Source organism: Anabas testudineus, chromosome 3 (assembly GCF_900324465.2).
Source record: "Anabas testudineus chromosome 3, fAnaTes1.2, whole genome shotgun sequence".
Classification (NCBI taxonomy): Eukaryota; Metazoa; Chordata; class Actinopteri; order Anabantiformes; family Anabantidae; genus Anabas; species Anabas testudineus.
In genome coordinates, this window is record NC_046612.1 from 16,324,633 (window position 1) to 16,341,186 (window position 16,554).

Sequence of the window (16,554 nt, forward strand, 5' to 3'; positions counted from 1 at the left end):
AGAGGTTTTATATTTTATCCAGTAACAGTACCGTAGCTCTGATACAGGGATTATTCTGATTAAAATGTCAGTGTTTTCATGATTATTGTCAATTTAGCCCTTTACAAACCCACATTTAAACATTGATCTACAGAATATCATATGTATCTGCAGTCAAATAACATGGGGCAAGGTGCCCAACTGATTTCCATTCAATGATCACTTGTTTACCCATAGATACAAACCCTGTGAATGGAGCATCACACGCCTGGGCTCATCAGTATTGGTGACCGGATGTCCATTGAGATGCAGAGCACAAACCTTTGATCCTCCTCTGTGCTGAGGCTGGAGGCAAACTCTCTCTCCCTCTCTCTCCCTCTCTCTCTCTCTCTCTCTCTGCCTCTCCCTTTGCCTGTGCTTTCTCCATCATCCACCTCTTTCTTTCTTACAGAGATCTCAGGGGATTGTTCCTTTGCTTCAGTGCTTACTCTCTGTTTTTTTTTTTTTTTACTTTACCTCTGAATCTTCTGGATGTGCTTGGCGTACTTTGAAAAATGCTGGGCTTGTGTGCATGCATATGATGTGTTTGAAAAATTAAAGGATTGGTTATGGTGAAAATATTTGGAAAATATGCTTGCTTGCCAAGGTAATTGGCTAATAGTTATAGCACTGTATTTAGACGTGGTAGAGGTATCGATGATTTCATTCAACTCTGTGCCGGACAGCAAAAAAGTGCATTTCTGAAAATGTTAAACTGTTTCTTTAACAACAAAACAAGAATAAGACATAAGTATTCAGCTTGTCCATTGTGCCAGTAAATCTCTCTGAATTGAAGAATGCGTCAGCATCACCAGCCTGGAATGTGGATTTACTTATTGTAAAATGATGAGAACTAATATGATTTGGCAGGTCGGCAATCGTCCTGCACACGAGCCGTGTTCTAGCTGAACACGCACACTTTCGAATCGAAGCTCTCAACTCAACTCGACTTGGCTCACTTGTTTCTCCTGCTGCACTGTGACAGTTTGTTAGTAGTGGTGTACTCCCTCCACATACCTGACCCCCACTCACAGTTTGCAGCCTGCTCCCCATGTGTCAGTGTGTTGCTGTGTCTCCGGGCTTTTGCTGAGCCCCTCGTGTTGTTTATTGTGTCCCAGGGCTGAACATATGGTTCACAAGCCCCTGGAAGAAAGTACAGCAAATCCCTTGCTCCCTATGTCTCACTCTCTCTCTCTCTCTCTTATTTTTATTCTTATCCCCTCATACTGTGACCTTAATAATCTGACCCTGTGTGACTGCATGACAAAGCAGAAAGATATTTGCTTATTTGTGTCCACTGTTTACTGAGCTGAACTGACAGAACATGTTCTGGTAGCTCACACTACTTGTTAGTGAGCAAAGGCTGCAGAAAGAGAATATTCATGAAGAGTGTGCAGCAATAAAGTGCATGCTCTAACAAAAGCAAGTCTGAGATGAAAATCTCCTGTTAGTACTTCACACGTCTCGCTTTTGTCTTTGTGTGTGTGAATCCGCGAGTGTGTAACTGTTTCCGTTCTGCTCCTCAGTGGAATATAGTGTAGATACGATGTGAATAGCTTACTGAACCGAACAAATCATGTGAATTATGGCGCTTCAAACAACTCAGTGTCACTGTTGCTGAGGTGAGTAGGGGATTTGTTACGCAAACATTTCCGTGCCCTGACGAGCACGTACCGCCTCTGACCCCTCAACACATCGCCATTGCAGGTGACTTGAGATGGCTGTCGAATCTGTATCTGAGCTGCGGGGAGAGCCGGCGAGTTGTTGCTCAGGTGACCACTGACGTTCTTTCCCATACTAACTGTGAATGGGAGTTGAGCACTGTAATCAAAACTATTCAAGTGAGAATTATGATATCGTTTTGTTCAGCGTTTCTGCACAGGTTGTCCAAGTTGTTATTTGATTGCTGGTGAAATGGTCTGTGGGGGGGAGTGGGCGAGACTGGACTGTGCCAGAAGCAATATGAGCAGCTTAATTGAAGCTGTCAGCAGGTCAGTGTAAGAAAGGCATAGCAACCAGGCCATTATATAGTTAGCCATCCAAAGCACCACGAGAGCTTCAATGGGCAGAGCAGCTTATAAATAAAATATATAAAAACAAAGAATTCTAACATTTTGTGGTTGGATTGAATTTAAATTCCAACTATAAGTCATATTTGTACATTGGTTAATCTCTTGCAGGATATATTTACTGTTGCATACGTCCTAAAATCATGCATTAAAGTGCATCAACGTTTTTAAATGAGAAGGGGAAAAATTGGAAACGTCGTATCCATTAAAGGCTTTGAGCTACAGCTGCAGCTGGCATGCATAGGTTACTCTCTCTGTTTCCCTCACTCTCACACACGCATGCATACACACACATTCACACTGAGGAGCCATTGATGGTTAATTCCCCCGTGGAAATGTGGGTATAGGTGAGTGAGAGGGTGTGTGTGTGTGTGTGTGTGTGTGTGTGTGCGAGTGTGTACATGTGCATACAGCGGCAGTCAGGCCGGTCAGTGCAGCTTACGTCACTGTGGTCAGCTGCGGCTCTGTCGCTTTTCTGCCATTGCTCAAATTCTCCCTTCGGCTGGCCTGAAAAGCCGAAATGAGATTAGCACACAGGCGCACAAGCAAACAAGTACGAGCAGTCATGAGCTAAAAATGAAGCTCTGAGAGTTCAGGGAATGCAGGTAACATTAAAACATTTTGGTTTTGACATGATTTAATTCACATTTGCAAATATGTGCTGTGGATAACTTGTGTAAAATTACCAGCATAACATAGCAGAGGCTAAACCTGGGCAGTGTGTATATGTATATGTCTGACCAGGGGCGTAAATCCTCATCAGACTCTCAAAGTACACATTTGTTTTCTCAGACACAGAGGCTGTAAATCAGAACGGCAGGATCGCAGAGAGGCGAATAGAAGTAGTGATGTACAGCAGGTCTGAAAAATATGATTTCATGCAAAGTCTCTTTCATTGTGGAATGAAAGGACTCCATGTCATCTATTTTTAAACATCCAATATTTTTACTTCATGTGCGTATGACAAAAGAGCAAGAAAGTATTTTGCATTCATCATGGCGATTTATGTGCAGTGTCACACCGCCTGGCATGTATATCCTCGCTGTGTCTTTGCATGAAAGCGTTGGCCAGGTGCCAGTTCCTTTCAAAAAAGGAGATGTTGTCTCATATGTCCTGAGTTCTGACTGTTAGGTTGGACTGTGTCAGCGCTGGAGACAAGGCTGGAAAAAAAAACAGGCTTCAGGTTATTTAGATATACATATTATATTCAACATTTTGGGAACCAAATTGCAAGACATGATATAGAAACCAATTATAAGGTTATAATATAAAACAAATTATATTTATTTCTCTTACAAATGTATTGCATTGTGTAGCCAACTGGCTTCCACATAACCTCTAGGTATCTACCTCAGCGTTGTTACTGCCCATGGTGTCTTCTGAGTGAAATAATAGAAGAGATTACTATTGCTTCAATGACAGCACCACTGGATAAAGAGTGGTATTAAGTTTTCTTCTCACAACCTGAGTTTACATCTTCCTGAGAGCTCCTAAACTCACTTTGCTATCTACTAATTTTAGCATCCCTCATCAATTTACTCTCATGATGACATACACAGCATAGCTTACAGTGGGTATTATCACATCAACATGTTGATACGATTATCTGTTAAAATCCGTCTTTCTCAAAGCTTAACCTGCCACTGGAATTCCCCGCTGCTGTTGCAAGGCAAACACAGCTACTGTATGAAGTAAATAACGACGCTACTAGGATGCTGTAGCTGAGGAACTGCGAGTTGATGAACAGGTTATTCAGACTATAAATCATCTTCTACTTTAATTACGCCACCAGCAGCTTGCGCGTTTGACAGCAGGTCGAGAAGATCCCATGATTCATGTTATTTGCACTTTATTTGCAACTCTGCCTCTATTAAAAGTCCGTTTGTGTGCAGTCCAGTTTTGATAAACATGTTGTCTCATTATCTTGTTTTGTTAATTTTTTTTACCTCTGACTTGCTTTCCAGAGCAGTGTGCTATGTGGCAGCGCTTTAGACAATTTGGTGATGATACAGAACATTTCCAGATTCTATCTGCCACTAAAGTCCCTGAAGAGGAAGCTGGTGCTCTGGTGCATTAGGAGCAGATTTGCCATGAGCGAATATATGCCACCTTAAATAAACCAAAGTGAGCAGATGATGTTAAAGCTTGAGAGAATAAAACACATCTGCGTAAAATACATTTCTCTGATCCAGGAGAACTGCCGGGCGCTGTAGGAAATGGTTCAGTAGTATAGACAATAGTTTTTACAGTCGGAAACATGCACGTGTATAATCCTGTGTAGAATTTTGAACATCATATAAACTACAAAACCAGTCAGTTGGCTCTAAGATACAGTAGCATCTTCACTTTTTGTAAAACCATCAGAGCAGTAACACGTGCCTTTAACCAGGCCTGAGCTGCATGAACATCATCCCTGTGCGTCTTCTCACTAGACATTCACTGAACTGCCTGACTGACAGTTCAGGTGATGTTGGCCGTACCTGGGTTTGCAATCCTTCCATGGCCTGACGTGAGCCCAGATACTGTCAGTTCTTTATCAGGCGTTCGTGTTGTTTGAATAACAAAACTAGGAAGCATGTTTTTTTCTCTCCACTGTCTTGCCAACACAGTGTAATGGCCCATAGTGAAATTTGGATAATCAATTAGTGAACAATTCGACAATATCTAACTATATATTGCCATGTTTTTGAACATGATCATGCTTCCAGGGTTACAAATTATAATTTAATGTCGGTTAGTGTTTAAGTGCACCCTGATGAAGGCCCTGTGTCAAAATGCGTCGGTGAAATAAACAAATGTCGTCAGTGGACTCCTTATTACAAGCAATGCATGTCGAATTGTCCTGCAGCACAAACAGAGGGAATATTTTCTCTTCCCACTTTGCATTATTTAGCACCTAGAATTCACCTCTTCTTCCTCTCCCTGTCCCAGATATTTTGTTAGAGTGGAGCCATGACTCAACCCTGACTGAGTAACAGAGGTGTCGAGTCCTTGAAATGTAAGGATTGTGTATGCCCGTTGGCAGTGTGTACAAAAACTGTATGCACAACTGTAGCGCTGTGTAGTAACACTATACAGTACATAACCAGTCATGTATCATACATTTAGGTTGGTGCACATTCACACACACACACATACGTGCACACATACAGGCTATATGCCTTGAGGCAGCCCTTGTTAGGCTCATATTTGGAGTTAAATCTTGATTGCCTCATTCGCTGGGAATTCTTCATGAAATATGAACACTACAGTGGCAAGAAAAAGTATGTGAACCTTTTTGAATTTCATGGTTTTCTGCATTCATTTGTCATAAAATGTGATCTGACCTTTATTTAATTCAAGAGTATTAACAAATATAATGTGCCTAAATAATAACACTGATCTTTTATGTCTTTATTAAGAATAAGCTCATATCACTAATGGAAAAAAGTATGTGAACCCTTGGAATTAATAACCTTCAAAAAGCTAATTGGAGTGGTAGTTGCTACAATTACTTTTAATTTACTTTTTAAATTATTGCACTGTACTTTTTAAATTATTAGGTTGTCCATCACTTGTACCTTACACATTATGAGAATTCTGTGTGAGAAAAATAGAGCACTCTTTTCATGCTTGATAAAATGTATCTATATAAAAGAAAGTGCCCTGCAATTACTATTCACATACGCAAATGTCACAGGGCAGCGGATGGATTAATGTTGAATTTTAATGATATCCTGCTTTAATACCCTGGTCACAGATGCATCCTCTGACTTTCTCCTTCTCAGATCAATTTGTTGTGGTTGCTTTATTGGCAAAAACAGAGAGGGATTTTGGCAGGGGAGGCCTGTTACATATTTACCACGTGTCAAACCTCCCTTTTTGGTTGTTTTCAGGTCATTCCTGACAGCAACAGCTGTAGAGAGTGATATATTTAGAAACTTGACACAAGAGGAGAGGAAGCTCCCCTGCTGATGTTGGAAGCATTAAGTGGTTATCAGTAATGCTAGTTATGCTAGTGTGTCGTACTGTATTTTGGGATGCAGCTTTCTGCACTGCTGAGATTAGAGTGAAAAGCATGACAAATACCATAATACAGTAAGATACAGTGTGCTGCATGTGAAAATATAACCAGTGGATCAGATCCCTGGCGTGACGTCTTTCTAAGACGAGCGTATATATATATTTTTTTTTTCATTACAATTTAGGACAACGGACACAGTGGAAACCATCCACATATTAAGTCTGATACATCAAAAGTAGAACATGAAGCAAGGTGAGGTTCAGTGTTTGGTCAAAGTGCAATTAAAGAAGAATCAACAATGTCTTTCCCTAACCCATTCCCCTCACAGCTGCTTTCCCTTATACTAGCTTTTTCTCCCATTTCCTGCTTGACTCTGTTCTGCACAGAAAGAAGATTCAAATACTCAGCAGAATAATCAGCAGTGGAAAGTACTTTCCAGGGAGAAATGTTTAATTAATTCAATGGTTAACAACCAAGAAGGCATTACTGTCTTGGGATGAAGCTATGGAGCACTTGGACTGTGGCTGTGCATAGCTGAACAAAAAATCTTGTGTCATGCTTTTTTTCTGGAAAATAATTGAAAGTTCATATCTATAATTACGTAAAACATTGTACTTCACATATTTTACTTGAAGAACCATGTTCTTCAAGACGTTAGTAAGAGTCATGAGGTCCCGTAGGTCATGTTGGAAAAGGTTGATCGTGTGTGACTTGTATCTGACTTGCTTGACTCTCCCACTGTATTTTCAGGCATTACATAGTCTGTCAGTAAGCAGGAAAAATATCCACAGAGTTAGTGTGTTATGATAATACCACTTTTTCACGTCACAATAACACAATCTTGAGTATCTGCCAGTATGAATATCGATCCAATATCATCTTTTTCCCTATCTTAAAACACATTTGACAAGAGGCTGCAGTGTGCTTACCTAGCCATCTAAAAAGCGCATATAGGCTACGTATATCTCAGCTTGAGAGCCTGACATCCCTCTAACTCATCACAGTTAATTTGAAAACACTTACAGCCATGACGAGACTAAAGCTGGTCCACCACGGTGGCACAATAAGCTGCACCTAAGCTCCGGAGCCCAAAATTAAATATTCGAGACAACGCTTCTCATTTACTTGTACTTATCTGGAATAGTCCAATCAATAAACACAGTATAGAGAACATTCAGCATTGTAACATAATCATTGTCACAATTGTACTGTATGCTATAGGTGGCGTCAGTTAGACAGTCTGGCATAAATCAATTAGCCCAATTAAATATACGAATACGTGGAGGCAGTGATTCAGGTTGCGAGTCAATGTGACTCTGATTGCACATGCATAACGTATTAGTTTTTGATGTGTATTTGCAGTTCCCTGCAGTGCATCGGGTCTGGTGTAGATATCAGACAAAAGCAGAAAAACCCACGTCTTCATGGTGTTGTTTGCAGCAGTGAGGTCACGGTGACAGGAGGAAACTGAACGATGCATCACATGATCTTCATGATTCAGTGACCCTGGCAACAATTTTTCTCAGCTTGAAATGGACCACTTGCCGCAATCATCAGGGTATGGGAGACATCTGTGATTTCCATCATGTCGAGGGCACTAAAAAACGTGTGTGTGTGTGTGTGTGTGTGTGTGTATGTGTGTAGTAGTAGTAGTGATACTGCCAGTGCTCTGCATGCAAACCTTTCTCCCTCCAGCCGCCTTCTGCTCTCTAATTGTAGCAAGTCCATGATCTGACTGGGTTTGAGGATGGATAAATCTATGTTCTATTTCACAATTTCTCAAAAATGACCAACAAATGCCACCTTCTTATAAAATGTTATTATATTTTTAGCACATAAATGAACATTGTCTATTTGCCACTTTGGTCTTCATTGTCTTTTGCCTCTAGTCATCTATGTTTGTATTTGTGTGTGTGTGTGTGTGTCTGTGTGTGTGCATCTTCAGCTGATCTCACCAGGCACAACCTGCCACATTGACTTAACGGATCAATCCACACCTTGCAGGTACACCAGATGGGTATCACTTCGACTTTAAAATTCTAGTCTGTCTCTGTCAAAGTTGCTTTGTTTGTGGCAAGCTAAAAAAAAAACAAACCAATACATGTGTAATTCATGAATAAATAAGGCAATATTGATGCAGAATGCACCTTTTTAGAAATAATGAAATGGCTTTTCAGGGATAGTGAAGCAGCCCAGAAACAGGACTTCAATTTCAAGGCACATTTTATTTTACTTTTATCTGATGGAATGATCTAGTGGTGTACTTGAATGCTTACGGAGAACTTAAACTTAGCTTTCCAGATATTTGTGTTGAATTAATTCAGTATAAACTACATGCATCAAAATTGTAGCCTATGAATCAGAACCATAAATTATTGGAACAACAATGTCTGAATATCCAAATAACCAGAAACATGGCAGGTATCAAAACACCCTAAAGCACACTTATGCACAAACCCCAACTGCAGAAGCGGCGTATGTTCATTTTTTTGTGTGTGTGTTGTACATAATACCAGTCATTTAAGGAGAACTAATAAAGTACTTATCATAATAATATTTCCCCAACCCTAACCAAATTGTTTTGGTGCTAAACCTAACAATTCTAAATTTAACAATTCTAAATTTAACGTCAAATAAAATTAGAAAATGGAATATAATGGTAGTGGAAAATACTTTTAGGTGTTATTCTGAAGGAATGTTTCAAACAATGGTTTAGACTCCTCCAGGTACAGTGGAGGAGAAACAGCACGTGCATGTTTCGGGTTCAAGTACAGTTGTCAGGCATTTTGTGCAACATACAGTGGCAAAAAAAAGTATGGAACTTTTTGGAATACCATGTTTTTCTGCTTTAATTAAATATAAAATGTTATCTGATTTTCATCTAAGTCAAGAGTATTAACAAATATAATGTGCCTAAAATAATAACACAAAACAAATTCTGATCGTTCATGTCTTTATTGACAACAAACATAAAAACTAGTGGAAAAAGTATGTGAACCCTTGGAATCTTTGACTGTCTCTCTGAATTGTTTCTTTGCCTCATAAATGAGTGTTTTTTGTGCTCTTAGGCTAATTATGACTGGCCGCCCACTTCTTGGTAGAGCAGCCACAGTCCCAAAGTGCCTACATTTGTAGATTGCTTGCCTAACTGTAGACGGGTGAGTTTCTAAAGTCTTTAAAATCACCCTTTCCAGCTTTATGTAAATCTACAATTATTGATTGTAGCATCTCTGAAAGCTTCTTTTGGTGAAGCATGGCTCACATAAGCGTAGTCTTCTTGTGGTTGAGGGGTTTCTGTCAGTCAAAGTAGCTCTAGTCTTAAAATAATTTTCTTCCAGCTATGCTAAGGTAAGCTAGGTAAGCTTTTTGGAGGTTATGATTCCAAAGGTTGTTCTCAATAAAGACATGAAAGATCAGAATTTCTTCTGTGCACATTATATATGTTAATATTCTTGACTTAGATGAAGATCTACATCCCAATTGAACCCACAATATAAAACTGAAGGATAGTTATATGGCTTCTATGTCTTGAACATGGCATTTAGAAACATCATGTAGGCCGTTGTAAGCTACTGTATTCAGTGTACGTTCTTCTTGGGAACCTAAACACAGAGAGTGAGTGGTGATTTCTTCAAATGATATGCAAGGCACATCTTGCCACTGAGACAGTGAATTGGATCTCCCAGCAGATCCAGGGCATGCGTGCGCTTGACTGAGCTATTCTGACACCAGCCATCACTCTTTTTTGAAGATGGAGATATTTTCTACCCTCCTCATCGTCTTCCTCTCAGTGAAAGATCTCGCAGAGTTTTGAAGGATGGGGTCTATCCTAGGGACAGCTCACCCTGCTGGGCAAAAATGCCTGCAAGTCCATGTCTTCTGGTTAACTTGGCTTAACTAAGGCAAACTCGACTCATAAGAACTTAAATCAAACACATGCGCACACATTTTATCACGGCTGCACTCCTACGTTCGGTTCTCCTCTACATCTCTAAAAACGTATCCGAGAAGATTTTATTTTTATTTGACATATGTGGTCACGTTGGAAGCCGACCATACCACGTGACTGATTCACGAAATGGTTCGCGGGTTTGGCGTGCAATTTGAAGTGTAAGGGGCATTTTGTGGACTTTTAGTGTGCGTTTGTTTACATCTAAAAATAAATAAATGAATCAATAAAAAGACACTGCCTTTGGCCCAACACTGTGAAAAGTCCCTTCACAACCCTCTCCCCAATTTGTTTCTATTTTACCTTGTGGCCCCGATGCTGTATCATAAAGACAGACACCCTATTAATGAGTTCATAAATTATTGGCATCACAAATATTTATTTACTCAATTCAAAGTTTCACTCTCCAAAGCGATGCGGTCATTATAATTATTCTGCCTGTTCTACAATTATGCTCCACTTGATGGCACAGCAGAGCAAATGAAGCACCATGAAGCTTCGGCCCATGGTTGAACCAATTGGATGGAAAGCTTCATCTCGCCATCACTACAAAAAAATAAAACGCTGTTTAAATACCCTTTGTAATCTGGAGAAACCTAGTTCAAGGTGAAATCATATTCTGTACAGCTACTAACAATTTCTCTTCTAAAATCAACAATCAATAATATATTGATTATTCAGTAAACATTCAATACACTGCAGGATATAACACACCTTATTAAATTACATTTCAGTTCCACACATAATTGAGGTTGTTATAAACAGTACTGGATTAGTATGAAAAAATAAATAAAACTGCAGTCAAATATAACATGAGAGCCATTTAAAACTGTTATTAAATTACCTCAAATTTGTTCTTGGTTTTTCATTTTCCTTTTTTTATTCTTTTTCTCAAAACTCCATTCCACTTGACATCCCCTTGCACCGTGGATTGTAAAGCTCATGCTGTGCTGAACAACAGTGCAATTGGAGAGGGAAATAAAAATAGCTTGGGATGTCAGCAGGGGTTTATGATGGCCTCTTTTCCTCTGAGAACTCATATTACAGTAAGTCCTATCCACATCTTGTACAATAGACTAATAGAGCAAATCCTGCAAAGCTTGTTCAGACTGACAACTAATGATGACTAATAATACACCAAAAAAAGCTTTCAGCTGGTTATACCTGGTACAATTTGGTGTAAGTGCTCATCCAAAAAGGACCAGATCCAGCACTTTCGTAGGCATTCTTATGTGAAGAATCTACACACACGGTTTGACGCTCCACTTCAGCCAGGCTGCCTGTCAAAGCATTGGACTTTGCAATCAAATGACTTTCTCGGGGGCTTGGTGAGGGATAAAAATCAAATTAAAACCAAATCCATACTGGAATGCGTATTGCTTTGCGAAACGCGCAACCAATGATGTACATGTTATTTCTTTAAATACAAGGTAGCGTGCATTGTCTAAAGTTTGACTTCACTTTAAAAGAAAATGACAACAAGCTAATTAGCTGCAAGTCTACACATGAAGTATAACAAAACATTTAAGGCAGTGTGAAATCAACATGAAAGACTGTAGTGTTGAAACAGTGACACATTGTGACACACCACTCTCTTTAGCAATAATGGGAAAGCTGACTAAAGGGAAAAGTGAGGAGTGTCACAGATTGGTAAAGTCATTTGTGGTGAAAGATCTCTGTCCTTTCTCAGTTGATGAATCTCCATCACTTGGGTAATCATAAGCAAGGTAGATAAATAAAGACATGGATAGACAAAAACAAACCGAACTGGCTAAAACCAACAAACACTGGAACAACTAAATAAATCTATTCCTATTCACAAGGCAAAAGTGGCAGGAGCAGAACTTGACAGGTGAGGTAAATGGGACTAATCAAAGAAACGCCTTGGCCAGCAGCACCAGATTCAGCACCATGGACAGCGTCAATGACAAAAACATATACACAAACCATACAAAAAGTGGGAAGGATATTTATTTGTATAGTGCCAAATCAGAACATAAGTCGTCTCAAGGTACTTTACAGTATAATGTTTAAGACCTTACAAATATAATAAAAAAAATATTATGTAGACAACCCCACGTGAGCAGCACTACAGTGGTGAGGAAGAAACCTCAGTAGAACCAAGCTCAGGATGGGTGGCCATCTGCCTAGACCGGTCGGGGTGAGAAGAAAGAGGAGAGAGAAAAGAACAGCAGGCAACAAAAAACAACAACAAGCAGCAAAAACACTGGGCAGGTTAGTAGGACCAGTAATTGCACTCTCCATGGTGCTCTGGAGACAGCACCGGGGCTGAGGATACCTGCAGAGGAGTACAGAGAGAGGTAGAGAGAGAGAGGAGGAAGCACAACTACAGGAAAGAGAAAAGTCAATGATATGCAATTGTGGCATTTGAATGGATAGGGGAGAGAGGAGAGGAGCTCAGTGTATCAGTAGAGGGCTCCCAGCAGACTAACCTATAGCAGCATAACTGGGAGATGGTTCAGAGTCACCTGATTCATCTCTAACCATAAGCTTTATTAAAAAAAAAAGTCTAGTTTTAAATTTAGAGAGGGTGTCTGCCTCCCGAACCTGAACTGAGAGCTGGTTCCACAGGAGAGGAGCTCGATAGTTAAAGGCTCTGCCTCCCATTCTACATTTGGAAACTCTAGGAACCACATATACACTTGCACTCACTGGAGCCATGAGGTCTTTAAGATATGAGTCAGCAACTTCATGTAAGGAGCCCTTTAAGACATTTTCTTTTATATGTGACTCCTTTAACACAAGTCTTGGTTTTCCTGGGTTACTATATATGCAAATCCTGTTTTATTCCAGTTCAGATGGTGGTGTAAACATTTGTATTTTAACAATGTGGTCTGTAGATTTAAGGGTAACTGCTAAGTTTCTCAAGCGCAATTGTTAGTGTTTTGCTAAAAACAAAAGATCACAAGTTTCAAATTTCAAGAAGTTTAACTTAGATTGTGTTTTGACACAGTAGTTCGATAGTTTTTTAATGTAAATTATGCCATATTTAGAAGAGAGACTCTACATGAATCCTGCTACTCTCATCTCTTTGCACATCCAGTCCATCACCAGCTGATCCTCACTAACACTAACATAAGCAGCTAACACTCCCTGCCCTGCTAACAAGCACCCTATCACTTCTTCCTTGCAAACCTCTGATGCCCTCACCCATTAATAGTGACCCTGCCGACAGAGCTACCAGTATTTTGAAGAGCAGGAGGCAGAGGCCAGAGCCTTCCAGACCGAGGCCTGGATTAGTTACTAATCCTTGGAGGTATTTCGCTCCCCCCTGCCACCCACTGCTTTTCAGGAATTGCTTGCTGCATGACTTGAAATTTCAAGGGAAGGGAGTTGAATGGGTGGAGCCCGGGAGTCTGCAGACGGAAAGGATGGGAATCGGAACCTGTTAATGGACATATTAGAGAAACAGAGGCATGGTGTTAAATGTTGTTTTTAGAGGTTAACTCTTCCTCCTCACTAATTTCACTGAAATCTTATGTAAGCAAATAACTTCACTGCCCTGATGGTTATGCCTACTATGAGGATTATGTGTTTTCATACAAATGCATAAAATATCGGTTTTAAATAGTTGTTTTAAATTGTTTTACCTCAAAACCTGGATGTTAGAGTTGTCATAATTTACCTGCATACTACTGCATCAAGAATTGTTATTTGCTTTAAGAACTGCATTTCCTTCATTAATTGTGTATGTGCCCATCTTCCATGTATTTGCCTTCACATGAAAATAACCTCAACCCTTTGATGTTTAATGTGGGTTACAGACTATAACCCATTGTACAAGTAGTGAGTACTAAATGCAATCAAATACAATACTCACTTTCTCCTTCTCATGTTTATTAGCTTCACATGAGCTGTGATTGACAGCCCTTGATGAGGGCACAATAATGAAATCATCATCATATAACCATGTGACTAATTACTGTGTCATAGTCACTGCCATCAAGGAATTTAATGCTGAGCCCTAATTTGCACAGGGTGAAATATTCATGCTCTTCTGGTAGAAGTTGAGCAGCCTGAATTTTAAAATGATTATACTCTAAAAAGGGGGCATGCAAAGGAGGAGCAGTTCTGATCAGTAATTCTGTTTTTGCTTTATCTAAGTATAGTATCTGATATAAATGTGGCACAGACCCATAGATTACTTGTAAGGAGACAATGTGATTGCACAGCGTTCATTCTCACATGTATATTTGGTCAAATTAAACCAAAAGCAAAATGTGGTGTGAAAGACGCATCTCAATTGCAATTGTCACAATGAGTATAGTTTTTTTTTTTATTATTTGTTTGTGGACCCTTTTTTGATTTTGCCCTATCCTCTGTTTCCCCAGTAGAGCAGATTGGATTATACTGAGCAGAGGCAGTAGAATTAGTGTTGGATCGCTGCGTCGCATATGCTCCCCAAGGAGAGATGGTCTTGAAGAAAGGGTGTGTGTGTGTATGTGTGTGTGTGTGTGTGAGAGAGAGAGAGACAGGAAAAGAGAAAGTGAGTGAGCGAGCAGATGGTTGAGTTACTCAATGTTCAAACATCCCTGGGCAGTAGAGGGGTGCACATTGTTGACTCGTTGCTTGTAATAACTGCAGTCACATTTCTTACAGCCACATTTCATGCTTTAGTGGGTGGATGATGTACAATGGGCTTGTGTGTAGCTTCAGATCTGCTGTGATGATGTTGATCCAAATGTGGATGATCTGAATCTCATGCTATGGAGAGAAGATTTTCTGTACTGAATCTTTAAAGGAAGTGTAAACCTGGGGCTATGTGAGCGCCTCTCATGCAAGGGGAAAGCTGTAGAAGAAGAGCAGCAAAAAAGCAGCCGTTTACTGCGGATAAGTGCACTATACGGTTGTGTGGACGCCCTGTACAACTGTGGAAGAGGTAATCAGATACTACACTACTGAGATGCTTAATTAAAGCCCTGCATATTACAGTATCATAAAGAAATGGAATGGAGCAAATATCAATAACTGTTTAAAAGACTAGTAATAATTAGCCTGAACTAAAGAGTAATATTGTACATTTTGGAACTCATAGCTATAGCGATCAAATATTCCTCTCTAAAATTCCTCTCATTCTCTTTCTCCTTGAGTATAAAGCACAAAGGAACTGGAACATTTAGGAAAAGTGCACTGGGTACAAATGTGTGCAGTATTTCTGCAGTGTTGGAGTAGATGAATCAAGTTATCTTACAGGCAAAGAAAGAGGCACCTTAGTCTTTATTAAGTGGTATACAATGATATTTTAGATACAGTGTGCTTACAATTTTGTTACAAGGTGCTCTCTTGTCCTGACAATGCTCCCAAAATGCAAAGGTCATAAACAAGTGGTTCTCAGAGACTGGTGATGAATGACCTGACTGGCCGGGACAAAGTGCTGACCCCATCCCCTTCCAATGTCTGGTGTCTGAATGGAACCGATCCTTGGTTCCAAAAGCTAATGTATTAGTGTCTAGTTTATAGGCTCTTGCAGCAGAGTTCTGGTGTTATGGAGTAGTATGTTCAATAAAGATATACAGGTTTAATATTTGGGTAGATATTGTGTATACATATGATGAGATAGTGTACTTTCTGTTGCTGCGGTGTTGTAGCATTTTCCTTGTGGTTCTCGATCAGCACCTTCCTGGCTCACAGCTCTCACCACATCTGATTAATGCCTACCCACTTAGACCTCTCCTCTTTTTTCCACTTGCTCTCTGCTTCCCCCGCTGTTATTAACAGTGAGAGCCAAAAGGAGACTTGTTGTGGCACAGAGATTAGGTGGCTTGCAATGGTTCACCTGCTGACCTGAGGTGTCCTATCTGGACTCAGGTTTTATTGTAGTATAAAAAAAATGGTATCAACCTGCAGTTGTGTAACAGTGGGATTTGTTTATCTCTTGTATATTTTTGTTTTTTGCGGGTATGTTTTTGCTTTATTGTCTTTTACACAACATTTAACACTTAACAAAGGTGCAAAAATAAAACCACAAATGCCAGAAAAGCTTTTTGCTACCAACAACCTCAGCTAGCAAACAGAGTCACCAATCCATAACTTGAAGTAATTTTCACAACAATAGCTGGCATATGATGAGTAGCATCAGCAATACATGGCAGCTCTGCCCCCAGACATGACTGTTGTAAGGGACATGGTGTTCAGACGTGGATTGTACTGTGATTAAATCTCAATATTTGACATGTAAGAATCAAGACAATGCATGTGTTTTAAAATAGTAGACATAATTTATCATACAGTGTCTTTAAAGACATGCCAAAACAATTGCTTAGTCTATTGAGACAAATTCTGAAAATAATACAATTTCACAGTTGGACAGTTTCTGATCATCTGTTGAAAACAACAAAAGAATCATATCTGCAATATAACAATTTCTTTTTTTTTCAACTTTATATATTTAGTTAGTTAATGACCTGCATTTCTCACTGTGCTTGGCTAGCCCACAGGCAGGTTGTATGTGTAGGTGGTTGTGGTTGCATGTCTGCGCCAAGCAGTCAAGATTA